Source organism: Ambystoma mexicanum, chromosome 1q (assembly GCF_040938575.1).
Source record: "Ambystoma mexicanum isolate Mex_15411 chromosome 1q, UKY_AmexF1_1, whole genome shotgun sequence".
Taxonomy (NCBI): Eukaryota; Metazoa; Chordata; class Amphibia; order Caudata; family Ambystomatidae; genus Ambystoma; species Ambystoma mexicanum.
In genome coordinates this window covers 1,279,957,060-1,279,973,806 of record NC_090922.1, presented here as the reverse complement: position 1 = coordinate 1,279,973,806, position 16,747 = coordinate 1,279,957,060, and positions in this window count along the sequence as shown.

Below are 16,747 nucleotides of genomic sequence, written 5' to 3'. Positions count from 1 at the left end.
TATGTCACACACAAACAAATATACACCAATGACAAACATTCTCACCTCTCCAGGGGACAGTGCCTACCCTCTGAGCACCTACATGATGACGCCAATATGGAACCCCACTACACCTGTCCAGGTAAGATACAACACAGCCCATATTGAAACTCGGCCCATAGAGGAGCACACATTCGGACTGCTCAGGTCACGGTTCCACTCCCTAGACCACCCTGGTGGTGAGTTGCTATATGCACCACCAGTAGTCTGCAGGATCATAGTGGCAGCATGTGTCCTGCACAATGCTGCAAAACGGCGTGGGGTACCGGTGGACATGGTGGTGCCCCCACATCCACACCAACAGGCACGCCGCTTGCGTATGGCTGACTAAAGGGCACGTGGAGAGGCTGCCCGTACCCAGCTTGTGGCTACTTTTTTTCCCCTAAACTCCATCCCCTGTGGAGTGCACACGGCCATGCCACATTCCAGGTGCCATTCAATGATGACAATGGGTCTACCAACTGTGCCCCCCAAACCACCCTGAGCATGTGCCCCTGGATATGCAAAATTGTGTGCCTCCCTTACAACTTAAAAGACAATCCTCCCTCACCAACCCAATGACACGACTATCAACATGCAAAACCTTCCATTAAGTCACCTCTGTGTCACTCCATCCAATATGTCATCTAAAAAGATCAGAATACTGTCATGGTATGGCACGTCATGCAAATGTATATTTGGAAATGCTTGATAAAGTATGCCGGTGTCTTCAAGAGCTCAAGGATGGATGTAACAAGGGCTGAAAAAGATCACTCCTACAGTGCCATTGAATCACTGAAATCAAAATAGTCACTCCAGGCTGTCTCTGTGCATGTCATACAATCAACAGTGGTGGCAACACTGATTATGTCTGATGATGAAGCTGGAGTTTCATCAACTGCATGAACCCCCCCCCCCCCTGCAGTAACCGGGGACAACACACAGACGCTGTACAGGCATGGTGCAATCAGAAAAAGCAAGTGCACAGACGTTCACAGGGTACTGCCAGTTGGAGTGTGGGAACAAGTTCAATGGTGGCCCTATTGCATACAGACAGTGGAGTCTGGGGTAAGTGCAGAGAGATGTAACTTTCTAGGGGAATTTGCCAAGTGCACCGATGATGACACCAGTTCTGTACCCAGAGACAAGTGCACAAAACATTAATGGGCTGACCGGGGCCTGTGAGACCCTGAGGTACATTAAGCAGCCAGTCACCAAGCTGCAATCAATACAAGTATGGAAAGAGTGAGAGAATAGAGGGATCAGGGAAGAGGGAGATAGAAGGAAGAGTAGAAGAGGAAACTCCTGAGGAGATCCAGGAACATGAGGACATGAGTCCCAAAACAGAGGATGCCAGGAAGGGTATCCAGTGGGTGGCCCCTGTTCACGATTAAGATCAACCTCGAAAAATCTGCTTGCAGAAATGGCACACATGAAGAAGGTAGGAGTAACATGATGATATGACTCTGGAGGGACTGCATTGAGGATTGAATTTTGGCAGATAAGTAGTACACAGGCACCACAAATACCTGTGTACAATGCATAATTACTATTATTCCACTCTCTCAGCTACAGCTAGCCAGCGGAGAACAATCATTGGCAGAAAGATGTGGTCCCTGGCTTGACGGCAAGCATAATCCTTGCAGGTATGTTCTGAATGAATTACAGAAAGTGTGCATTACAAGCACAGAGGTTGACCAATACACAGTTGCAGTAGTGCAGCATAGAAAGAAAACGGCCTATGGAGACAGTGACCTGCTGGGGGAAAGAGAGAAAAGTTGCTGTACCTCAGAGGAGGTGTAGCACATAGTTGTCCTTCCAAGAGATTACATAAATGGGACATAAGAAGGTGGGATTTGTGGCCAACATGACCACAATCAGTAATTTCTGTTTTTTATATTGTGGCTGTACTGGCAAGGGAGTCTGGCCACAGGGGAAGCGTGAAAGCTGGTTCTGGTGCCACAATGCAAATGAACCCAGGCCTGCTGGCATCAAGGCAGAGGGTGTTTGGAGCACACCATGACTGAATCGTGGACAGACAGTCAAAAATAAGTGAAGAAGATGATGCGGCTGATGCTAGCCAGAAATAAAGTACTGTGTCATCCACATCAAACTACAATCTAGATTTGAAAGTGCCAATCACACGTCCAAAGGCAGACATGTACATGCAGAATCACTACAGGGATAGATCACATTCCTGTTTAGCGCATCACTCACAAAGAGCTGTACAAGAATTAAAGCATTAGTTGTGCACATGGCATGGGAGGCCAGAAAGTAATGAGGTTAATGACACCATACATTGTTCCATGAACCCTGTGCACCATATACACAGTACTTAACATGAAACATGTGGTGGGTCAAGGCACCAATGACACATAAGCCATATGTACATGATGCCCACTACTGCATCAATAACACAGAATACCGTGGAAGATGTAAGTGGAGAAGAGAAAGGAATATGTGACCAATGTGACTTTAAGCAGTACTTGCTCAATCTGCATGGGGACAGTGAGTCTACTACACAGAAGGCATCAGGCTGAGCAAATTGAACCATCACCATCCCTTCCAATATCCAAGAGACTCACACACAAGTAGTCATTGCAGCAGTATATAAACCTAATAAATCATCATAAAGCCTTTAAAATGGTACCGGGACCAAGACATCCCTATGGAGGACATCCCTGTATCACAATGTAATATGTGCAGTCTGTGATCCTCACAATCAATCATATTGCCTTGGATACGTTCTCCCTGGCCCTGAGTCAACTGACGACTCATGCATACATTATAGTGTAGCATATAGAGTACCACAGCACATGTAACATAGCACCTCTGCCTGATGTTTTGGAAGTGTGAATTGACTATGTGCATCAAGAGCTGCAGAGCTGCAACTCATAGTACTTCACAAGCACACAAAAATGCAGCAGTAGGGGGATGGGGGAGTACAGGTATGATCAAACATTCCTGCCTTGGGATGATTGTGGAGGGAGTGAGCACATGTAGGAAGGACAGAGTCAATGGCAGAAGTAGGCTGCAGTCGAGTCATTTGGGACATGCAATTTTCTAAATGGTGCGCAAGCCAAGGGCATTTTGAGGTCACCAGTCCAGGATGGCTGTGAGGCAGACATTGTGAATAAGGCTGCCAGTGTGTCACTAGGAACAGTGCTGAAGAGCAGTCTGTCCTCATCATAGCACATGCATAAGTTTACCCTGCTTTATGCATTGCTGCAGTCAAATGTATATGTGGAACATGCATGGCAAATGAATGGACACCAGCACAATGCCAGAGGTGGCCGCTGAAGTAGGGTAGAAGAGAAGACACAGTATGGGGCATCTACGGAATTGACACTTTTGGAATTACCTAATCAAGTCCACTGTCCATTCATGGATCATCCAAATGAGGATTGAATGCATGACTGCATGTTAATCATATTACACCTCAAGGATGATCAGGACTCCAGGGCATTATGAATAGAGGGATGACACCATTCATCATGTGACCCCTGTAGAGCAGTGTCTGTTGCCCTGGTGTGAGTAAATCCACACTGGTGCAGATCTACATACACAAGAATGCCCTCATGGGTATACATTAGTGTGTGGACAAAATTGGCAAGCAGTTCATCTCGGAAGGTGAATAAAGCCAAGCCCCAGTATGTTGTTGTTGCAGAAGGCAGTACATATGTAATAGTAACAATGCTGCGCACAAGTGAGTGCCTGATGGAGGGTGTAATATAAGCACCAAGAGAATTAGACAGAGAAGGGATGTTGGCAATGAGGGTTCTATCGGAGGAGATGTACACGAATAGGGATGACACCTCCGTGTACTTATCAACTCTGTCCACTACTTCAGGGGAGACAGGAGTGAATGAGGAGAATGAAAAAAGAGGATGGTGAGTGTCAGGGGGTGGCGAGGTGCAGAGGGTTATGGTTGAAGAACCTGTTACTAGTCGGTTCAGTCACTCATGTGTATTTTCAACACATATGTGCTTCGAGCGCATACCAAAGCTACTTTAAAGCAATTTGGGGAAAATATACAGTGTGTTTCTTGACAATCATTCATCAACTCACCTCTTACACCTCTGCCAGAACCCTGCTTGATGGCACAAAGTACTTCTGCACACCGATGGAGCTGCAATGGAAGACATAAGCCCACAACACAAAGCAAAAAGAAATTTCAATCCACAATTACATAATGCAAAAAGTACACTGCTAACCACCAGACCATGGTCAATGCAGACCTCAGTCTCACCACATAACAAAGTTGTAATGCTGCATCTATTCCAATGCAGCACCATCATGCTCCCAGACACGTTGCACTAGAAGCTGCATAGACCATGTGGACACATGCATGAGAAGATGAAGAAAACCCAAAAACAATACACGAAACATGATGTGCAGTTACACCAAACAGCCCACATACCATCAGACATAGCAACATGTTTGTGGCTTCGCAATGCAGTAGGGCACACTAATTTATTGACCCTGAATTAGGAACTGTCATATGTGATAAACATTAATAATCCCAAAAACCCTGCTAGTGATCTGATGTGTCACTCATTACACCTGATAAAAATTGAATGAGGAACACCACACACCAAACATCTGCACCTGACACCATCCACAAACTGTTGACCATGCTAGACACTCCCAAACAACCATGAAAGCCGGACACACAGATAGAAAGCACATTGATCATAATCAGTGAACAGTGTCCCCATCAATACGTCTGTAGAACTTGACAATAACCCCATTACAATGCCCCCGTGGTAATCATAACCCCCTCAAGCAATTGTGATTGAGCACAAGGTAAGTCAATCCACAGTGAACACACGCAGTGCCCACACACATGCAAACACCCTGCAAGTGTCTGCAAAAGCCATGCACTTACCTGTCCGTTGAACTCACCTGCCTTGCATACGATGCACACCATCGGGAGACACTTTACCAAAATGGATTGCAATGCAGAGTAACAGAACAAACAACATGTACATACATGATCATCATACATCACATAAAGAACACATGCATAGAACACACAGTGAAGGAGCAACTCAGGGAGCCACAGGGTAAATGGTTTTCTACAGATATTAGTAGCAGAGTACAGTGTACCTCAACAGAGAGAGAGTGACACTGAGAGGCAAAAAAAGGAAATCACGGATCAAGGAGTACATGGCCTGGTTTTCAGATGGGCAATTACATGCTGCCCAGCCCAGCCGGTGCACTCATAGAGGAATACACATTAGGTAGGTTACAAAGTGACATGAGCCCCATTCCAATTACCATAACGGCATGTCAGCATCCAAAGGACACATAAGACAACCAACACATGCAGCAAACATTCACAACAATGAGTCAAGCTCAACATGCAAGACAGTGCAAAAGCTTACCCACTGACTGTGTCTGCATGGTGTAAATCCCACATCACCTTCACCAGTTACTGGGTCTCCCAATTTGGTACAGGAAGCACAGTGACCGTTGGAGGGCATGGGGAGTATGGACTTCAAATGGTGCAGGGTGGCTCCCCTGGGACAGCAGTCATTGCCACATCACGGATTACTGGAAATATTGCAACGGAACAATAAATCTATAATTACCTGCACATGCCATCCTGTATACCACCATGCAAACATGCTAGTTGACTCCACTAGGCATGACTGCACGTACACCACTGCACAGTAGTAGTCATTGACGAGTTAATGGCACACCTCAAGGGCATTCAAGATACAAATGAAAAAAGAATCATACATTGAAAGTGAAAAACTAAATAAGAAGAGCCAACATCTGGCCATGGGGTAAAGAACATTTATTAAAACAAACAATGAAAATGTCCATCTTGGACTGGGGGGGGTTTAGGGGGAGGAGCAGGGTGCACGTCAACTACCACATGTGTGGATGTTGAAAAAAACAATTCCTTGTTTGGGAGGCATGTCTCTGCTGTGGCCACCTTCCTGTGTAGAATCAGAAGGTGGTTGTGGTAAGAGAGGTTGACCATGTAGGCGGGACTCTGATGAGTACATCTGCAATATAAAGCCTCAGAGGTCGTCATGCAACACCTCACAGGATGCACAGATGTCCTCTGAGATGGTCTGCCTCGACAGTTGCATCTCCTGTTGGTACTGTGTACTGCAAGCTGCCTCTAGCACTTCCATTGAAGCTCTGAGGGCCAACAACTCTTGCCTCAGGGCTTTCCTGTCAGCCCGACCCTCTGCAAGCAGGGATGCCTGCAGATACCTCAGATCGCGCCGTCGGCTCCTGCTGCTAGCCTCCATTTGCAGCCTAAGTGAGCGGCATGTGGACCGCAATTCCCGCAGCTGGTGCTCTACCTGGGTTTCTGGTGAGATCATGGAATTGGCCACCCTATCCATGCCCTCAGACAACATGTCATAGGCAGCACCCTGTTGTTGTGCAACACGCAACATTGACTGCACCCACACTGTCTCTCCAGCCTTCACACATCCACCACGTGTGCAGGGCCCACACCTGCCTGGCGCAAGGGAGCATGGCCTTAGATGTGAGGCTGCTGTCTGTGGCTGCAGGTCTGCATCCCTCCCCTGGACAACTGGGTTAGGACCAGAAACCAATGTTGTGGAGCATGGATCCTGCAGCTGTAACCACCACAGATGGACTTGACACCACTGACTAGCCCTCTGAGGGCACTTGACCCCCAGCAGATGCACGGCCCAACACAAATCCAACACTTGGTGCACTCAGCTCTAACAGCATAGAGGACTGGACATTCGGTTCAGCACCAGAGCTAATGGTGTCATCGGAGTCGGTGTTGTACTGAGCCATGCCCCGGATGGACTGTAGTACCAGTGGATTTTCATGGCTGCCACACCACGTCCTCCACTGGTTCATGGTTCATGCTCAGACTCCCATTCCTTCTCTACCTCCTCCCCTGTATTTTGAGCCACAGGGTAAATGGTTTTCTACAGATATTAGTAGCAGAGTACAGTGTACCTCAACAGAGAGAGAGTGACACTGAGAGGCAAAAAAAGGAAATCACGGATCAAGGAGTACATGGCCTGGTTTTCAGATGGGCAATTACATGCTGCCCAGCCCAGCCGGTGCACTCATAGAGGAATACACATTAGGTAGGTTACAAAGTGACATGAGCCCCATTCCAATTACCATAACGGCATGTCAGCATCCAAAGGACACATAAGACAACCAACACATGCAGCAAACATTCACAACAATGAGTCAAGCTCAACATGCAAGACAGTGCAAAAGCTTACCCACTGACTGTGTCTGCATGGTGTAAATCCCACATCACCTTCACCAGTTACTGGGTCTCCCAATTTGGTACAGGAAGCACAGTGACCGTTGGAGGGCATGGGGAGTATGGACTTCAAATGGTGCAGGGTGGCTCCCCTGGGACAGCAGTCATTGCCACATCACGGATTACTGGAAATATTGCAACGGAACAATAAATCTATAATTACCTGCACATGCCATCCTGTATACCACCATGCAAACATGCTAGTTGACTCCACTAGGCATGTCTGCACGTACACCACTGCACAGTAGTAGTCATTGACGAGTTAATGGCACACCTCAAGGGCATTCAAGATACAAATGAAAAAAGAATCATACATTGAAAGTGAAAAACTAAATAAGAAGAGCCAACATCTGGCCATGGGGTAAAGAACATTTATTAAAACAAACAATGAAAATGTCCATCTTGGACTGGGGGGGGTTTAGGGGGAGGAGCAGGGTGCACGTCAACTACCACATGTGTGGATGTTGAAAAAAACAATTCCTTGTTTGGGAGGCATGTCTCTGCTGTGGCCACCTTCCTGTGTAGAATCAGAAGGTGGTTGTGGTAAGAGAGGTTGACCATGTAGGCGGGACTCTGATGAGTACATCTGCAATATAAAGCCTCAGAGGTCCTCATGCAACACCTCACAGGATGCACAGATTTCCTCTGAGATGGTCTGCCTCGACAGTTGCATCTCCTGTTGGTACTGTGTACTGCAAGCTGCCTCTAGCACTTCCATTGAAGCTCTGAGGGCCAACAACTCTTGCCTCAGGGCTTTCCTGTCAGCCCGACCCTCTGCAAGCAGGGATGCCTGCAGATACCTCAGATCGCGCCGTCGGCTCCTGCTGCTAGCCTCCATTTGCAGCCTAAGTGAGCGGCATGTGGACCGCAATTCCCGCAGCTGGTGCTCTACCTGGGTTTCTGGTGAGATCATGGAATTGGCCACCCTATCCATGCCCTCAGACAACATGTCATAGGCAGCACCCTGTTGTTGTGCAACACGCAACATTGACTGCACCCACACTGTCTCTCCAGCCTTCACACATCCACCACGTGTGCAGGGCCCACACCTGCCTGGCGCAAGGGAGCATGGCCTTAGATGTGAGGCTGCTGTCTGTGGCTGCAGGTCTGCATCCCTCCCCTGGACAACTGGGTTAGGACCAGAAACCAATGTTGTGGAGCATGGATCCTGCAGCTGTAACCACCACAGATGGACTTGACACCACTGACTAGCCCTCTGAGGGCACTTGACCCCCAGCAGATGCACGGCCCAACACAAATCCAACACTTGGTGCACTCAGCTCTAACAGCATAGAGGACTGGACATTCGGTTCAGCACCAGAGCTAATGGTGTCATCGGAGTCGGTGTTGTACTGAGCCATGCCCCGGATGGACTGTAGTACCAGTGGATTTTCATGGCTGCCACACCACGTCCTCCACTGGTTCATGGTTCATGCTCAGACTCCCATTCCTTCTCTACCTCCTCCCCTGTATTTTGTGCCTCATTACCTGCACAAGGACATATAAAGACATGAAGTATCTTGTTCATGGCATCAGCACAATACATTTGTATCACAATGCTGTCCTGCAACACACTGGCATGCATGTTACCATGCCATAATTGGCAGACACACTCTTTGTTCAATAGGCTTCCACAAATTGGCCTATGCAGACTTCCCAGAAAATCCCATGTCCCTGACCATGTAGCCAGTGACCCAAGGCCAACAGACACGGATTTCTGAAAGCACATCAGGCCCCACAATACCGCAAATAAATTACAAAAACTGGCCACATGTGATTCATCCTGTTTCTATGGTACATGCCATTAGAGTACCTCTGAACAGATAGACACATGATCACAGCCATGTCCTCTACAATTTAATGAAACAGCAGTGTATGACTGGCATAAGGGGTGCTCACAATGTGGACATGGCCTGACTGTGAAGTCCCAGTTGTGTGACGTGGACCGAGTGTTGGTCTGCACTTGCAGATAGGAAGAGAGGACAGTGAAACACAAGAGGGACAGGGGCATGGTCCATGGAGTGTGTGCTGAGTGTCTGAGGTTAACAGGGATGATACATGACTATTCCTTGACATCACAGTCAATGCCATAGCTGCAGGAGGGATGTGCATAGTGCTGGAAAATGCACATTGTCATTACTGTACTGTGTTCTGTAAGATTTGCCTCCTCACATGCCAGTGGCATCGTTTAGCCCATTACTTGACCTTTCTTCTTATGTAGGCCATTTGACTGGAACAGGTAGAGTACACAATGGACTGCAACACATGTGGTGCAGGACTCGGGCAAGCATGTTTTAAAGTCTGCTCTAATCTTTAAAGTTTTAAACTTCTGCTTTGCTCTTTTAATATCTAATGGAAACACTATTTGAAAACCATGCCCCACTTATAATCTTTAAAAGTTGTAAAGTAATTCCTTAGGTTTGGTGGAGGGGGGTCCCAAATATGTCCGTACCCAGGGACCCAAAAGTACTTAACATGGCCCTGCCACCCATGTATGCTCAGCCGTCCGACACACACAGTCCGTCACGCACAGTGCCAAACATGCACCATTGATTCGTAAGACACTGTTACATAGGGGCCGTAATTCTACAATTGATTTTTTTATCATATGTCTATTAATTGCATAGTGTGTAATGTAGGATCATCTCTCCATGTACCTAATACTAAGTTATATGTAACAACACTATTTACATTGCGAAATGCACGAAAAAATCCTAACAGTCTAACGCCTCACAGTCTCCTGCCTCAATGCTTTTTTTCCCTACATTCTTTTGGGAAATCTAAACCTAACATGTCTCCCTTTCAATAGGACAAATGCTTATTGTAATTTAGCCATGACCGCTATGCATGAATTGCTCGAAGGACATACATTGTGCGAAATAGAAAAAAAAGGAAAGATAACTCTACCTATATTCAGAGCTGACATTTTCTGCCAAGGTAGTCAGAAACTGTGTAATACGTCATACAGAGTGATTTCCCGTTGAAACAATCTAACCATGGAATTTGCAGAATTTATGTAAATTGAAGTTTACATAACATTTTTATTGGGATTAAAAATTAGTATGATAGAGTGCTGTATGCATAATTATTAATGGACGGTGGGGTAAACATTGTCCATGTGCACTGTGCTCAGTTTTCTAACATTAATCTTGCACGCTTCGTTACAATGACATCTCTCCGGGGTTCAATCTGAATGATTGCTATGATTGTTCTCCGTTTTCTTAATATCGTTCATTCTGACTTAAACCTAATTCGCATCGCTCAAATTGTACACAACTTGTGGTCTCAAACAGTACACCTTGTTTTCATTTGTGTGTTAAAGATTGGTTGTGTTGTGCTTATCATTAGGTTTTCAAGCACTTATGAGTTATACGCTAACCAACCACCTGATGCCTCAAAGCATGTTTTCAAGCCCCTTCACCGCCGCACTATCCTCGGATACAACATGTCGGGCCTTTCCGAAAAATGTGGATGCACGTCACGCATCCCTCCAACCAATCAGTGGGTGCAACGTATGTCTGCGGACATCACGCCTCCCTCCGGGCCAATCGGAGTTCTGCCCATGGAGCGAACAGGGAAATGGGACCATAGAGCGGAGACAGATATCACAACTTTATTGGGACCTACAGTGTACCTGTTTTTTAAAAAAAAGCTACTGGATGGATTTTTTCACCATATTTACAAAAGCACGCTTTTGGGACTAAGCCGCCGCTCCTGCTGCAAATTTGGTGAAAATCCGTCCAGCGTTTTGGGATGTACACATGCGCAAAGATTTTCTCCATGCAGGCTATGGAAAAAAAATTAAATGTTGGGACTCCTCTATAACTTTGACCCCCCTGCACGAAACATCACCAAACTTGCAAAAAAATATCAGAGTGGGCCATATACTTTTTTGCAAGGTTTGGTGAGGATTCGCCCAGGTGGAGCGAAGTTATAAACCGCTCAAAAAGTGGTATTCCTATGGGTTTAGCAACTTAGCCATAACTACACGCCCGCTCCCGTGAGCCGTGTAATTACACAGCCACGATAGTGGCTGTGTAGTTATGGTTAAGTTGCTAATCCCATAGAAAGAGCACTTTTTGGGTGGCTTATAACTTCGCTCCCCCTGGAATCCTCACCAAAGATTGTAAAAAAAAGTATATGTCCCACTCTGAATTCTCTGAATTTTTTTGCAAATTTTAGTGAGATTTGGTCTGGGGTGGGGGAGGGGGCAAAGTTATAGGGGGTTCCCAAAATTTCTTTTTTTTCCATAGACATAATGGGAAAAAACTTGCCTACAGCTCAAACCGCTGGAAGGATTTCCATCAAAATTGCGGGAGGAGCGGAGGCTTAGTCCCAAAAGCGTGCTTTTGTTAATTTGGTGTAAATTCGTCCAGTAGTCTTTTTTATAAATGGCCAAAAGGTAAGGCAAAACAATTTGTGATATCTATGTCTGCTCCGTGGACACACTTCCCTGTTCGCTCCGCAGACAGGACACCGATTGACTAATCAGCTTGCGTCATGTCCGCGGACACACAACATGTTCTCTGATTGGCAGGTGCGTCAAATTGTTTCGATGCACCCGCCATCTTGGATCCGCCGTCAGTGTGGCGGTGAAGCAATTTTGGGGAGTGTGTCGGTGTGCAGAAGTGCTTGGGGAGGGTTGGGGAGTAAGAGATTGGTGAAATATTGTATTTGTTTAGGTGGCAGGTGCCCCTGATGTGTTCGCCATGTCCGTGGTCAATATCCCCTATAAGCAGCCCACATACCACAGTCAAAATATTTGGTATTATAGGTGTGTTATGCTGCAATGGTTGTGGCCAGGGCGTAGCGTTTCGGGTGCGTGGCGGAAGGCCGTAGGCCGTAGGCCATGCACCCAAGACTCCACGCCCTGGACGGCTATGCAGTTAAGATTGTACAGTTTGTAATAGGACTGCGTTATAAGATACCGTTGGAAATAAATATTTTGGATTGTGGTGTATGATTGTGTACATTTTCTTTGAGATCTAATCGTAAACAAACTACTTTACCACAAATGCCTTTCACTAATTTAGAGGGAGGTCATTTTGCTGTTTTTGTTGAAAGTGTACTGACAGCATGGCGGCGAACAGAGGCAAACTGCAATTTTGAGGAGTGTGTTGGTGTGCATAAGTGCTTTGGGGGGTTGGGGAGTAGGAGATGGGTCAAATACTGTATTTGTGTAGGTGGCAGATGCCCCTGATGTGTTTGCCATATCCGCGGTCATAGTGGTTGTCCGTGGATATAATCAATGCACTACTGGGTGTTTCACTTTAGTATGATGTTGGTTTTGAGTTGCTGTGTGAACAGGAGATGGGCTGAGCTGACAGGTGGTGTGGCATGACTGTGGGTCGCCCGCATTGGTGGATGGTAGCAAACAATTAATGTGTTTTTCAAAAATATTTGTAATGCCTCTGTGCTGTGTAGTGCTATCTGCTCCTATTCTGAGTGAAGGTCAGCGCCGTACAATTTTTGTTTTCCTAGCTCAGTAGACCCACGCATGGTACACAGTATACGGTTCAATAGTTTTTTGTCCTTGAAACAAAGGGAGGATTGCGAACGGAATGCATGAAGGGAGGGATGTAATACTTTCAAATATGATCATGTTCACCATTCAAAAATTGGATAAAGGAACATGTAATTTCATTTTATGAAAATTTGTTGAAGTGGACGCAGTGCTTGTTTTACAATGATACAATGGAAATGCCGAATATTATGCAAGTTTTACTTTGGACGATTTTGTACACAAACTAGTCAAATTATAATTTGGTGACAATATTGGTGGGGTAAATTATATTGTGTGTGGTGTGTGGTATATTGCAATGACACACAATTAGAACTTGTGTGCGTAGTTTTTTTGGTCATGGGGATATGGGCAGTGCAGCATCGAGATGGGTGTAGTGCAGTCGTGGGTTCCCCCAGGTTAAAATGATAAACTGTAATGAGATTGGTTACTGAGTCACATTTTTGTTATTTTTTTTTAAACAGCTACATCTTGAGTTTCTGCAATTGTCATGGATTCCAGATACCAACTGATGTTTTTTTTTAACCTTCAGCTACAGATATACGGCAGTGGTTGGATGCCAGTGACACTTTTTGGGGAAGATCGACCAGCGATACGGAGCAACTTGATATGTTTTGTGGTGGCCTAGCAGACGTTCTTGCAAAGTCTTCACAGGAATATCGCGTGACTCATGATAAACATTTGTGGATCGAGAACGAAGAAAACAAATACCTATTTGCTTGCATATGTAAGTCTCCGGATGTTCTCAGAGCGTCTATTGTGAAATAAAAGAACTTTACAAATTGTACACTTTATTTGGGATGATCGACACAGGCCCATATGCCCATATGCCATACGAGTGATTAGGAGCAACTTCATATGTTTTGTGGTGGCCTAGCGGAATTTCATGCAAAGTCTTCACATGAATATCGTGTGACTCATGATAAACATTTGTGGATCAAGAACAAAGAAAACAATTACCTATTTGCTTGTGCATGTAAATCTCTGGATGTTCTCGGAGCGTTTATTGAGAAATAAAAGTACTTTACAAATTGTACAATTTGGTATTTCCTTTAAAAGTATGGTTTCATATTCGAAATTGGGACGGGCTGTGTTGTGAGATGATGTGTGTTGATATTCCTGGTTGTGCGTCAAGTAATGGTATCACGTAGGTGATGATTGGGTGCATTTTACTACGCTGTATAGTAATGTACTGGAGATAGGTGGAGCATATCACTAGGTTTGGTGATGTTAGACTCAGGGGCTGGAAAAATGCATTGGTGCCGCCAGGGCAGTTCATCTTGGACGATGCAGGAACGGATAAGATTATCACAAGATGGCTGCGCTCTGCTGCCTGATTTTGCACGTGTTGAAAAGAGTAAAAGTACGGTAAGGTGCATAGGAAATGTTTGTACGATCAATCAATGTGTGCTTAGAAGTACATGCCTGAACACTTGTGAAAATAATATTTCTGAGTGCACTATTATTTTAATAGATCAATTTTTTGCTGCATTTGCTGCAGATGAGTTTCTAAGGTCTGTTTCTGTACTATTTTGAATGTCTGTATGGTGTGTTTAACATTTTTTGGGAGAAATGTACACATAAAGTAATGGGCAATAATTTGTTTATATAGAGAAGTGTGATGTTTTCCATTAGGAGGGCCGGTCTTAGAATGCGCAGGCATTTACAAAAGGAATGCCACTGAGTTGTCGGTTGAGGGGGTGCACACTGTGAGCCTACTTAGCAGACCTCTGGTAAGAGGTTGTATACAACTGTTTATGCTGGCATTTTCAAACATGACGAAAGAGGATTTCTGTGCTATAAAGGACGTTTTTTCAATGCATACATACACACATGCTTCCAATCACTGTATCAGTAACTATTCTGCCAAACATTGGTTTCAGTCCGATATGCTTCACGCTACATTTAATGGTCGTCTTCCTATCCTTATGTTCAGTCAGTGCACTTTTGAGCCTTGCTTGCTTTTCCAAGCTCCCTGCCACTACTTGATGTCCAAGTGCATAGCTGCCATGTGAGCCACTAAGAGCCATTGCTGGCTTTTCTCGTTGCATGATTGGATTTGTAGTTTCATGTTTACCGTGCTAAGTATGGGCCTACAAATTCCAGCATGTAAAGTCAAAAGCAAGAACAGACTTGTGTTATCGGGCATAACATGGGAGCACTTGACAGCTATGCAAGTGTTCATCAAAAAGTCATGTTCCCAGCAGGTTTTGTGACTGCTCTTCACACTCTGCTGTGCCCAGTTATGGGCTTTCTTTTAAATGCTCATGTAGCAGAGGTGTTACCATGTGTGGGTTTTTAGGTAAACTACAGCATGTGTGCACCCTATATTTTTAAGAAGACTGTCCCTTATTTCTGAGAACACCTCATGGTGGCCACAGTAGTGAGACGTTCAGCAAATTGTTATTTTCTTAAGTCGTATCAGTTTAAATTGAGGTCCTTAGGGTTTTCAATTTCGGTTATACATGCATGATAGTAAATTTTCTAGAAGGCACAGAGATCTAAGTTAAGTGCTACGAGACGCAGGTTCAACTTGACGGGGACCCAGTCCTGCTCCTCAGACACGTGCGGTCTGGAGCTACATCCCGAGTCTCCCCACAGCGTTTAACTCCTATGACACAGGCGTCCCTGGGTGTCTGAATGTTCAGCATAGACGCCAGAATTTTGAAGTGCGTCAACTGCACGTTTCTCTGAGAGTGTGTGTGTGTGTGTATGTGTGTGGCCAATGCCGGTCTTTGCATCAGGCCATGTATTTTTGAAATGTCAAAATTAACTTGCAGGATTAAAAGCACTTCTTTTAATCCTGCGTGTTCATTTTGCTTCCCATGTGCACCTCGATCACACTCCCACTCACACCTGCTGTTGGTGGCGCCCCCTGGAGGCTGGCGCATCAGGCAGCCGCCTGCATGGCCTGGTGCAAAGTTAGTATTAATGTTTTCACTTATTTCATCACAAGGAACATTTTCTTCCAGCCATTCTAAAGTAGTAGACATTTCTGTGTAAAAAGCAATATATATATCATTTTTACTTTACCTAATACAGAAAGTTTATAAATATATAAAATCAGTGAAAAAGACTTTGTTAAAGGGACGTTATGGTTAAGTTGCACTACTAAAAACCTATGCAATTCAGTGAAAAAAACTTTGTTAAAGGGATGTTATGGTTAAGTTGTGCTACTATAAACCTATGAAATTGAGTGAAAAAAATGTTGCTAAAGGGACGTTATCGTTCGAAGTAAAACCGAAAAACCCCAGAAATTCACAAATTATGGTAAGCTAAGCAACCATAACTCGCACCACCACCGTGCACTGCTAAGATTAACACTCAGGACATCAAAGATGACAACACAAATATCATTGATGACATCACTGATGAAATCACATGTGCATTTACTTTTCATACACAGGGTCTTCCTCCCGTTCCCCCCACCCCCCGCTCATGTCCGTGTCTCCTTCCTGTCACCCCCCCAACCCCCACCCCTGTGTCTCCCCTGTTCCTCCAGCCCCCACTCACGCCCTCGGCACACGGTGGCCTGCGGAGGGCCGAGGAGCGGATTTGCCGCCTGCACAGTTAGCTCAGGCCCGTGTCTTCCTCCCGTTCACCCCGCCCCCGCTCATCCCCCGTGTCTCCCCTGTTCCCCCCACCCCCACTCATGTCTCCGCTCATCCCCGTGTTTCCTCTGTTCCATCCCACTCATCCCCCATGTTTCCCTCACAATCCCCTCCACCCCCCGTTCATGCAACGTGTCTCCCCTGTCCCCCCGACCCCCCATTCATGCCCAGTGTGTCTCTCCCCTTCCCCCGCCCCCCACTCATGCCCCGCGTGTCTCTCCCCTTACCCCCATCCCCCGCTCATCCTCCGTGTCTCCCCAGTTCCTCCCACCGCCTCTCATGTCTCCGCTCATCCCCGTGTCTCCTCTGTTCCCC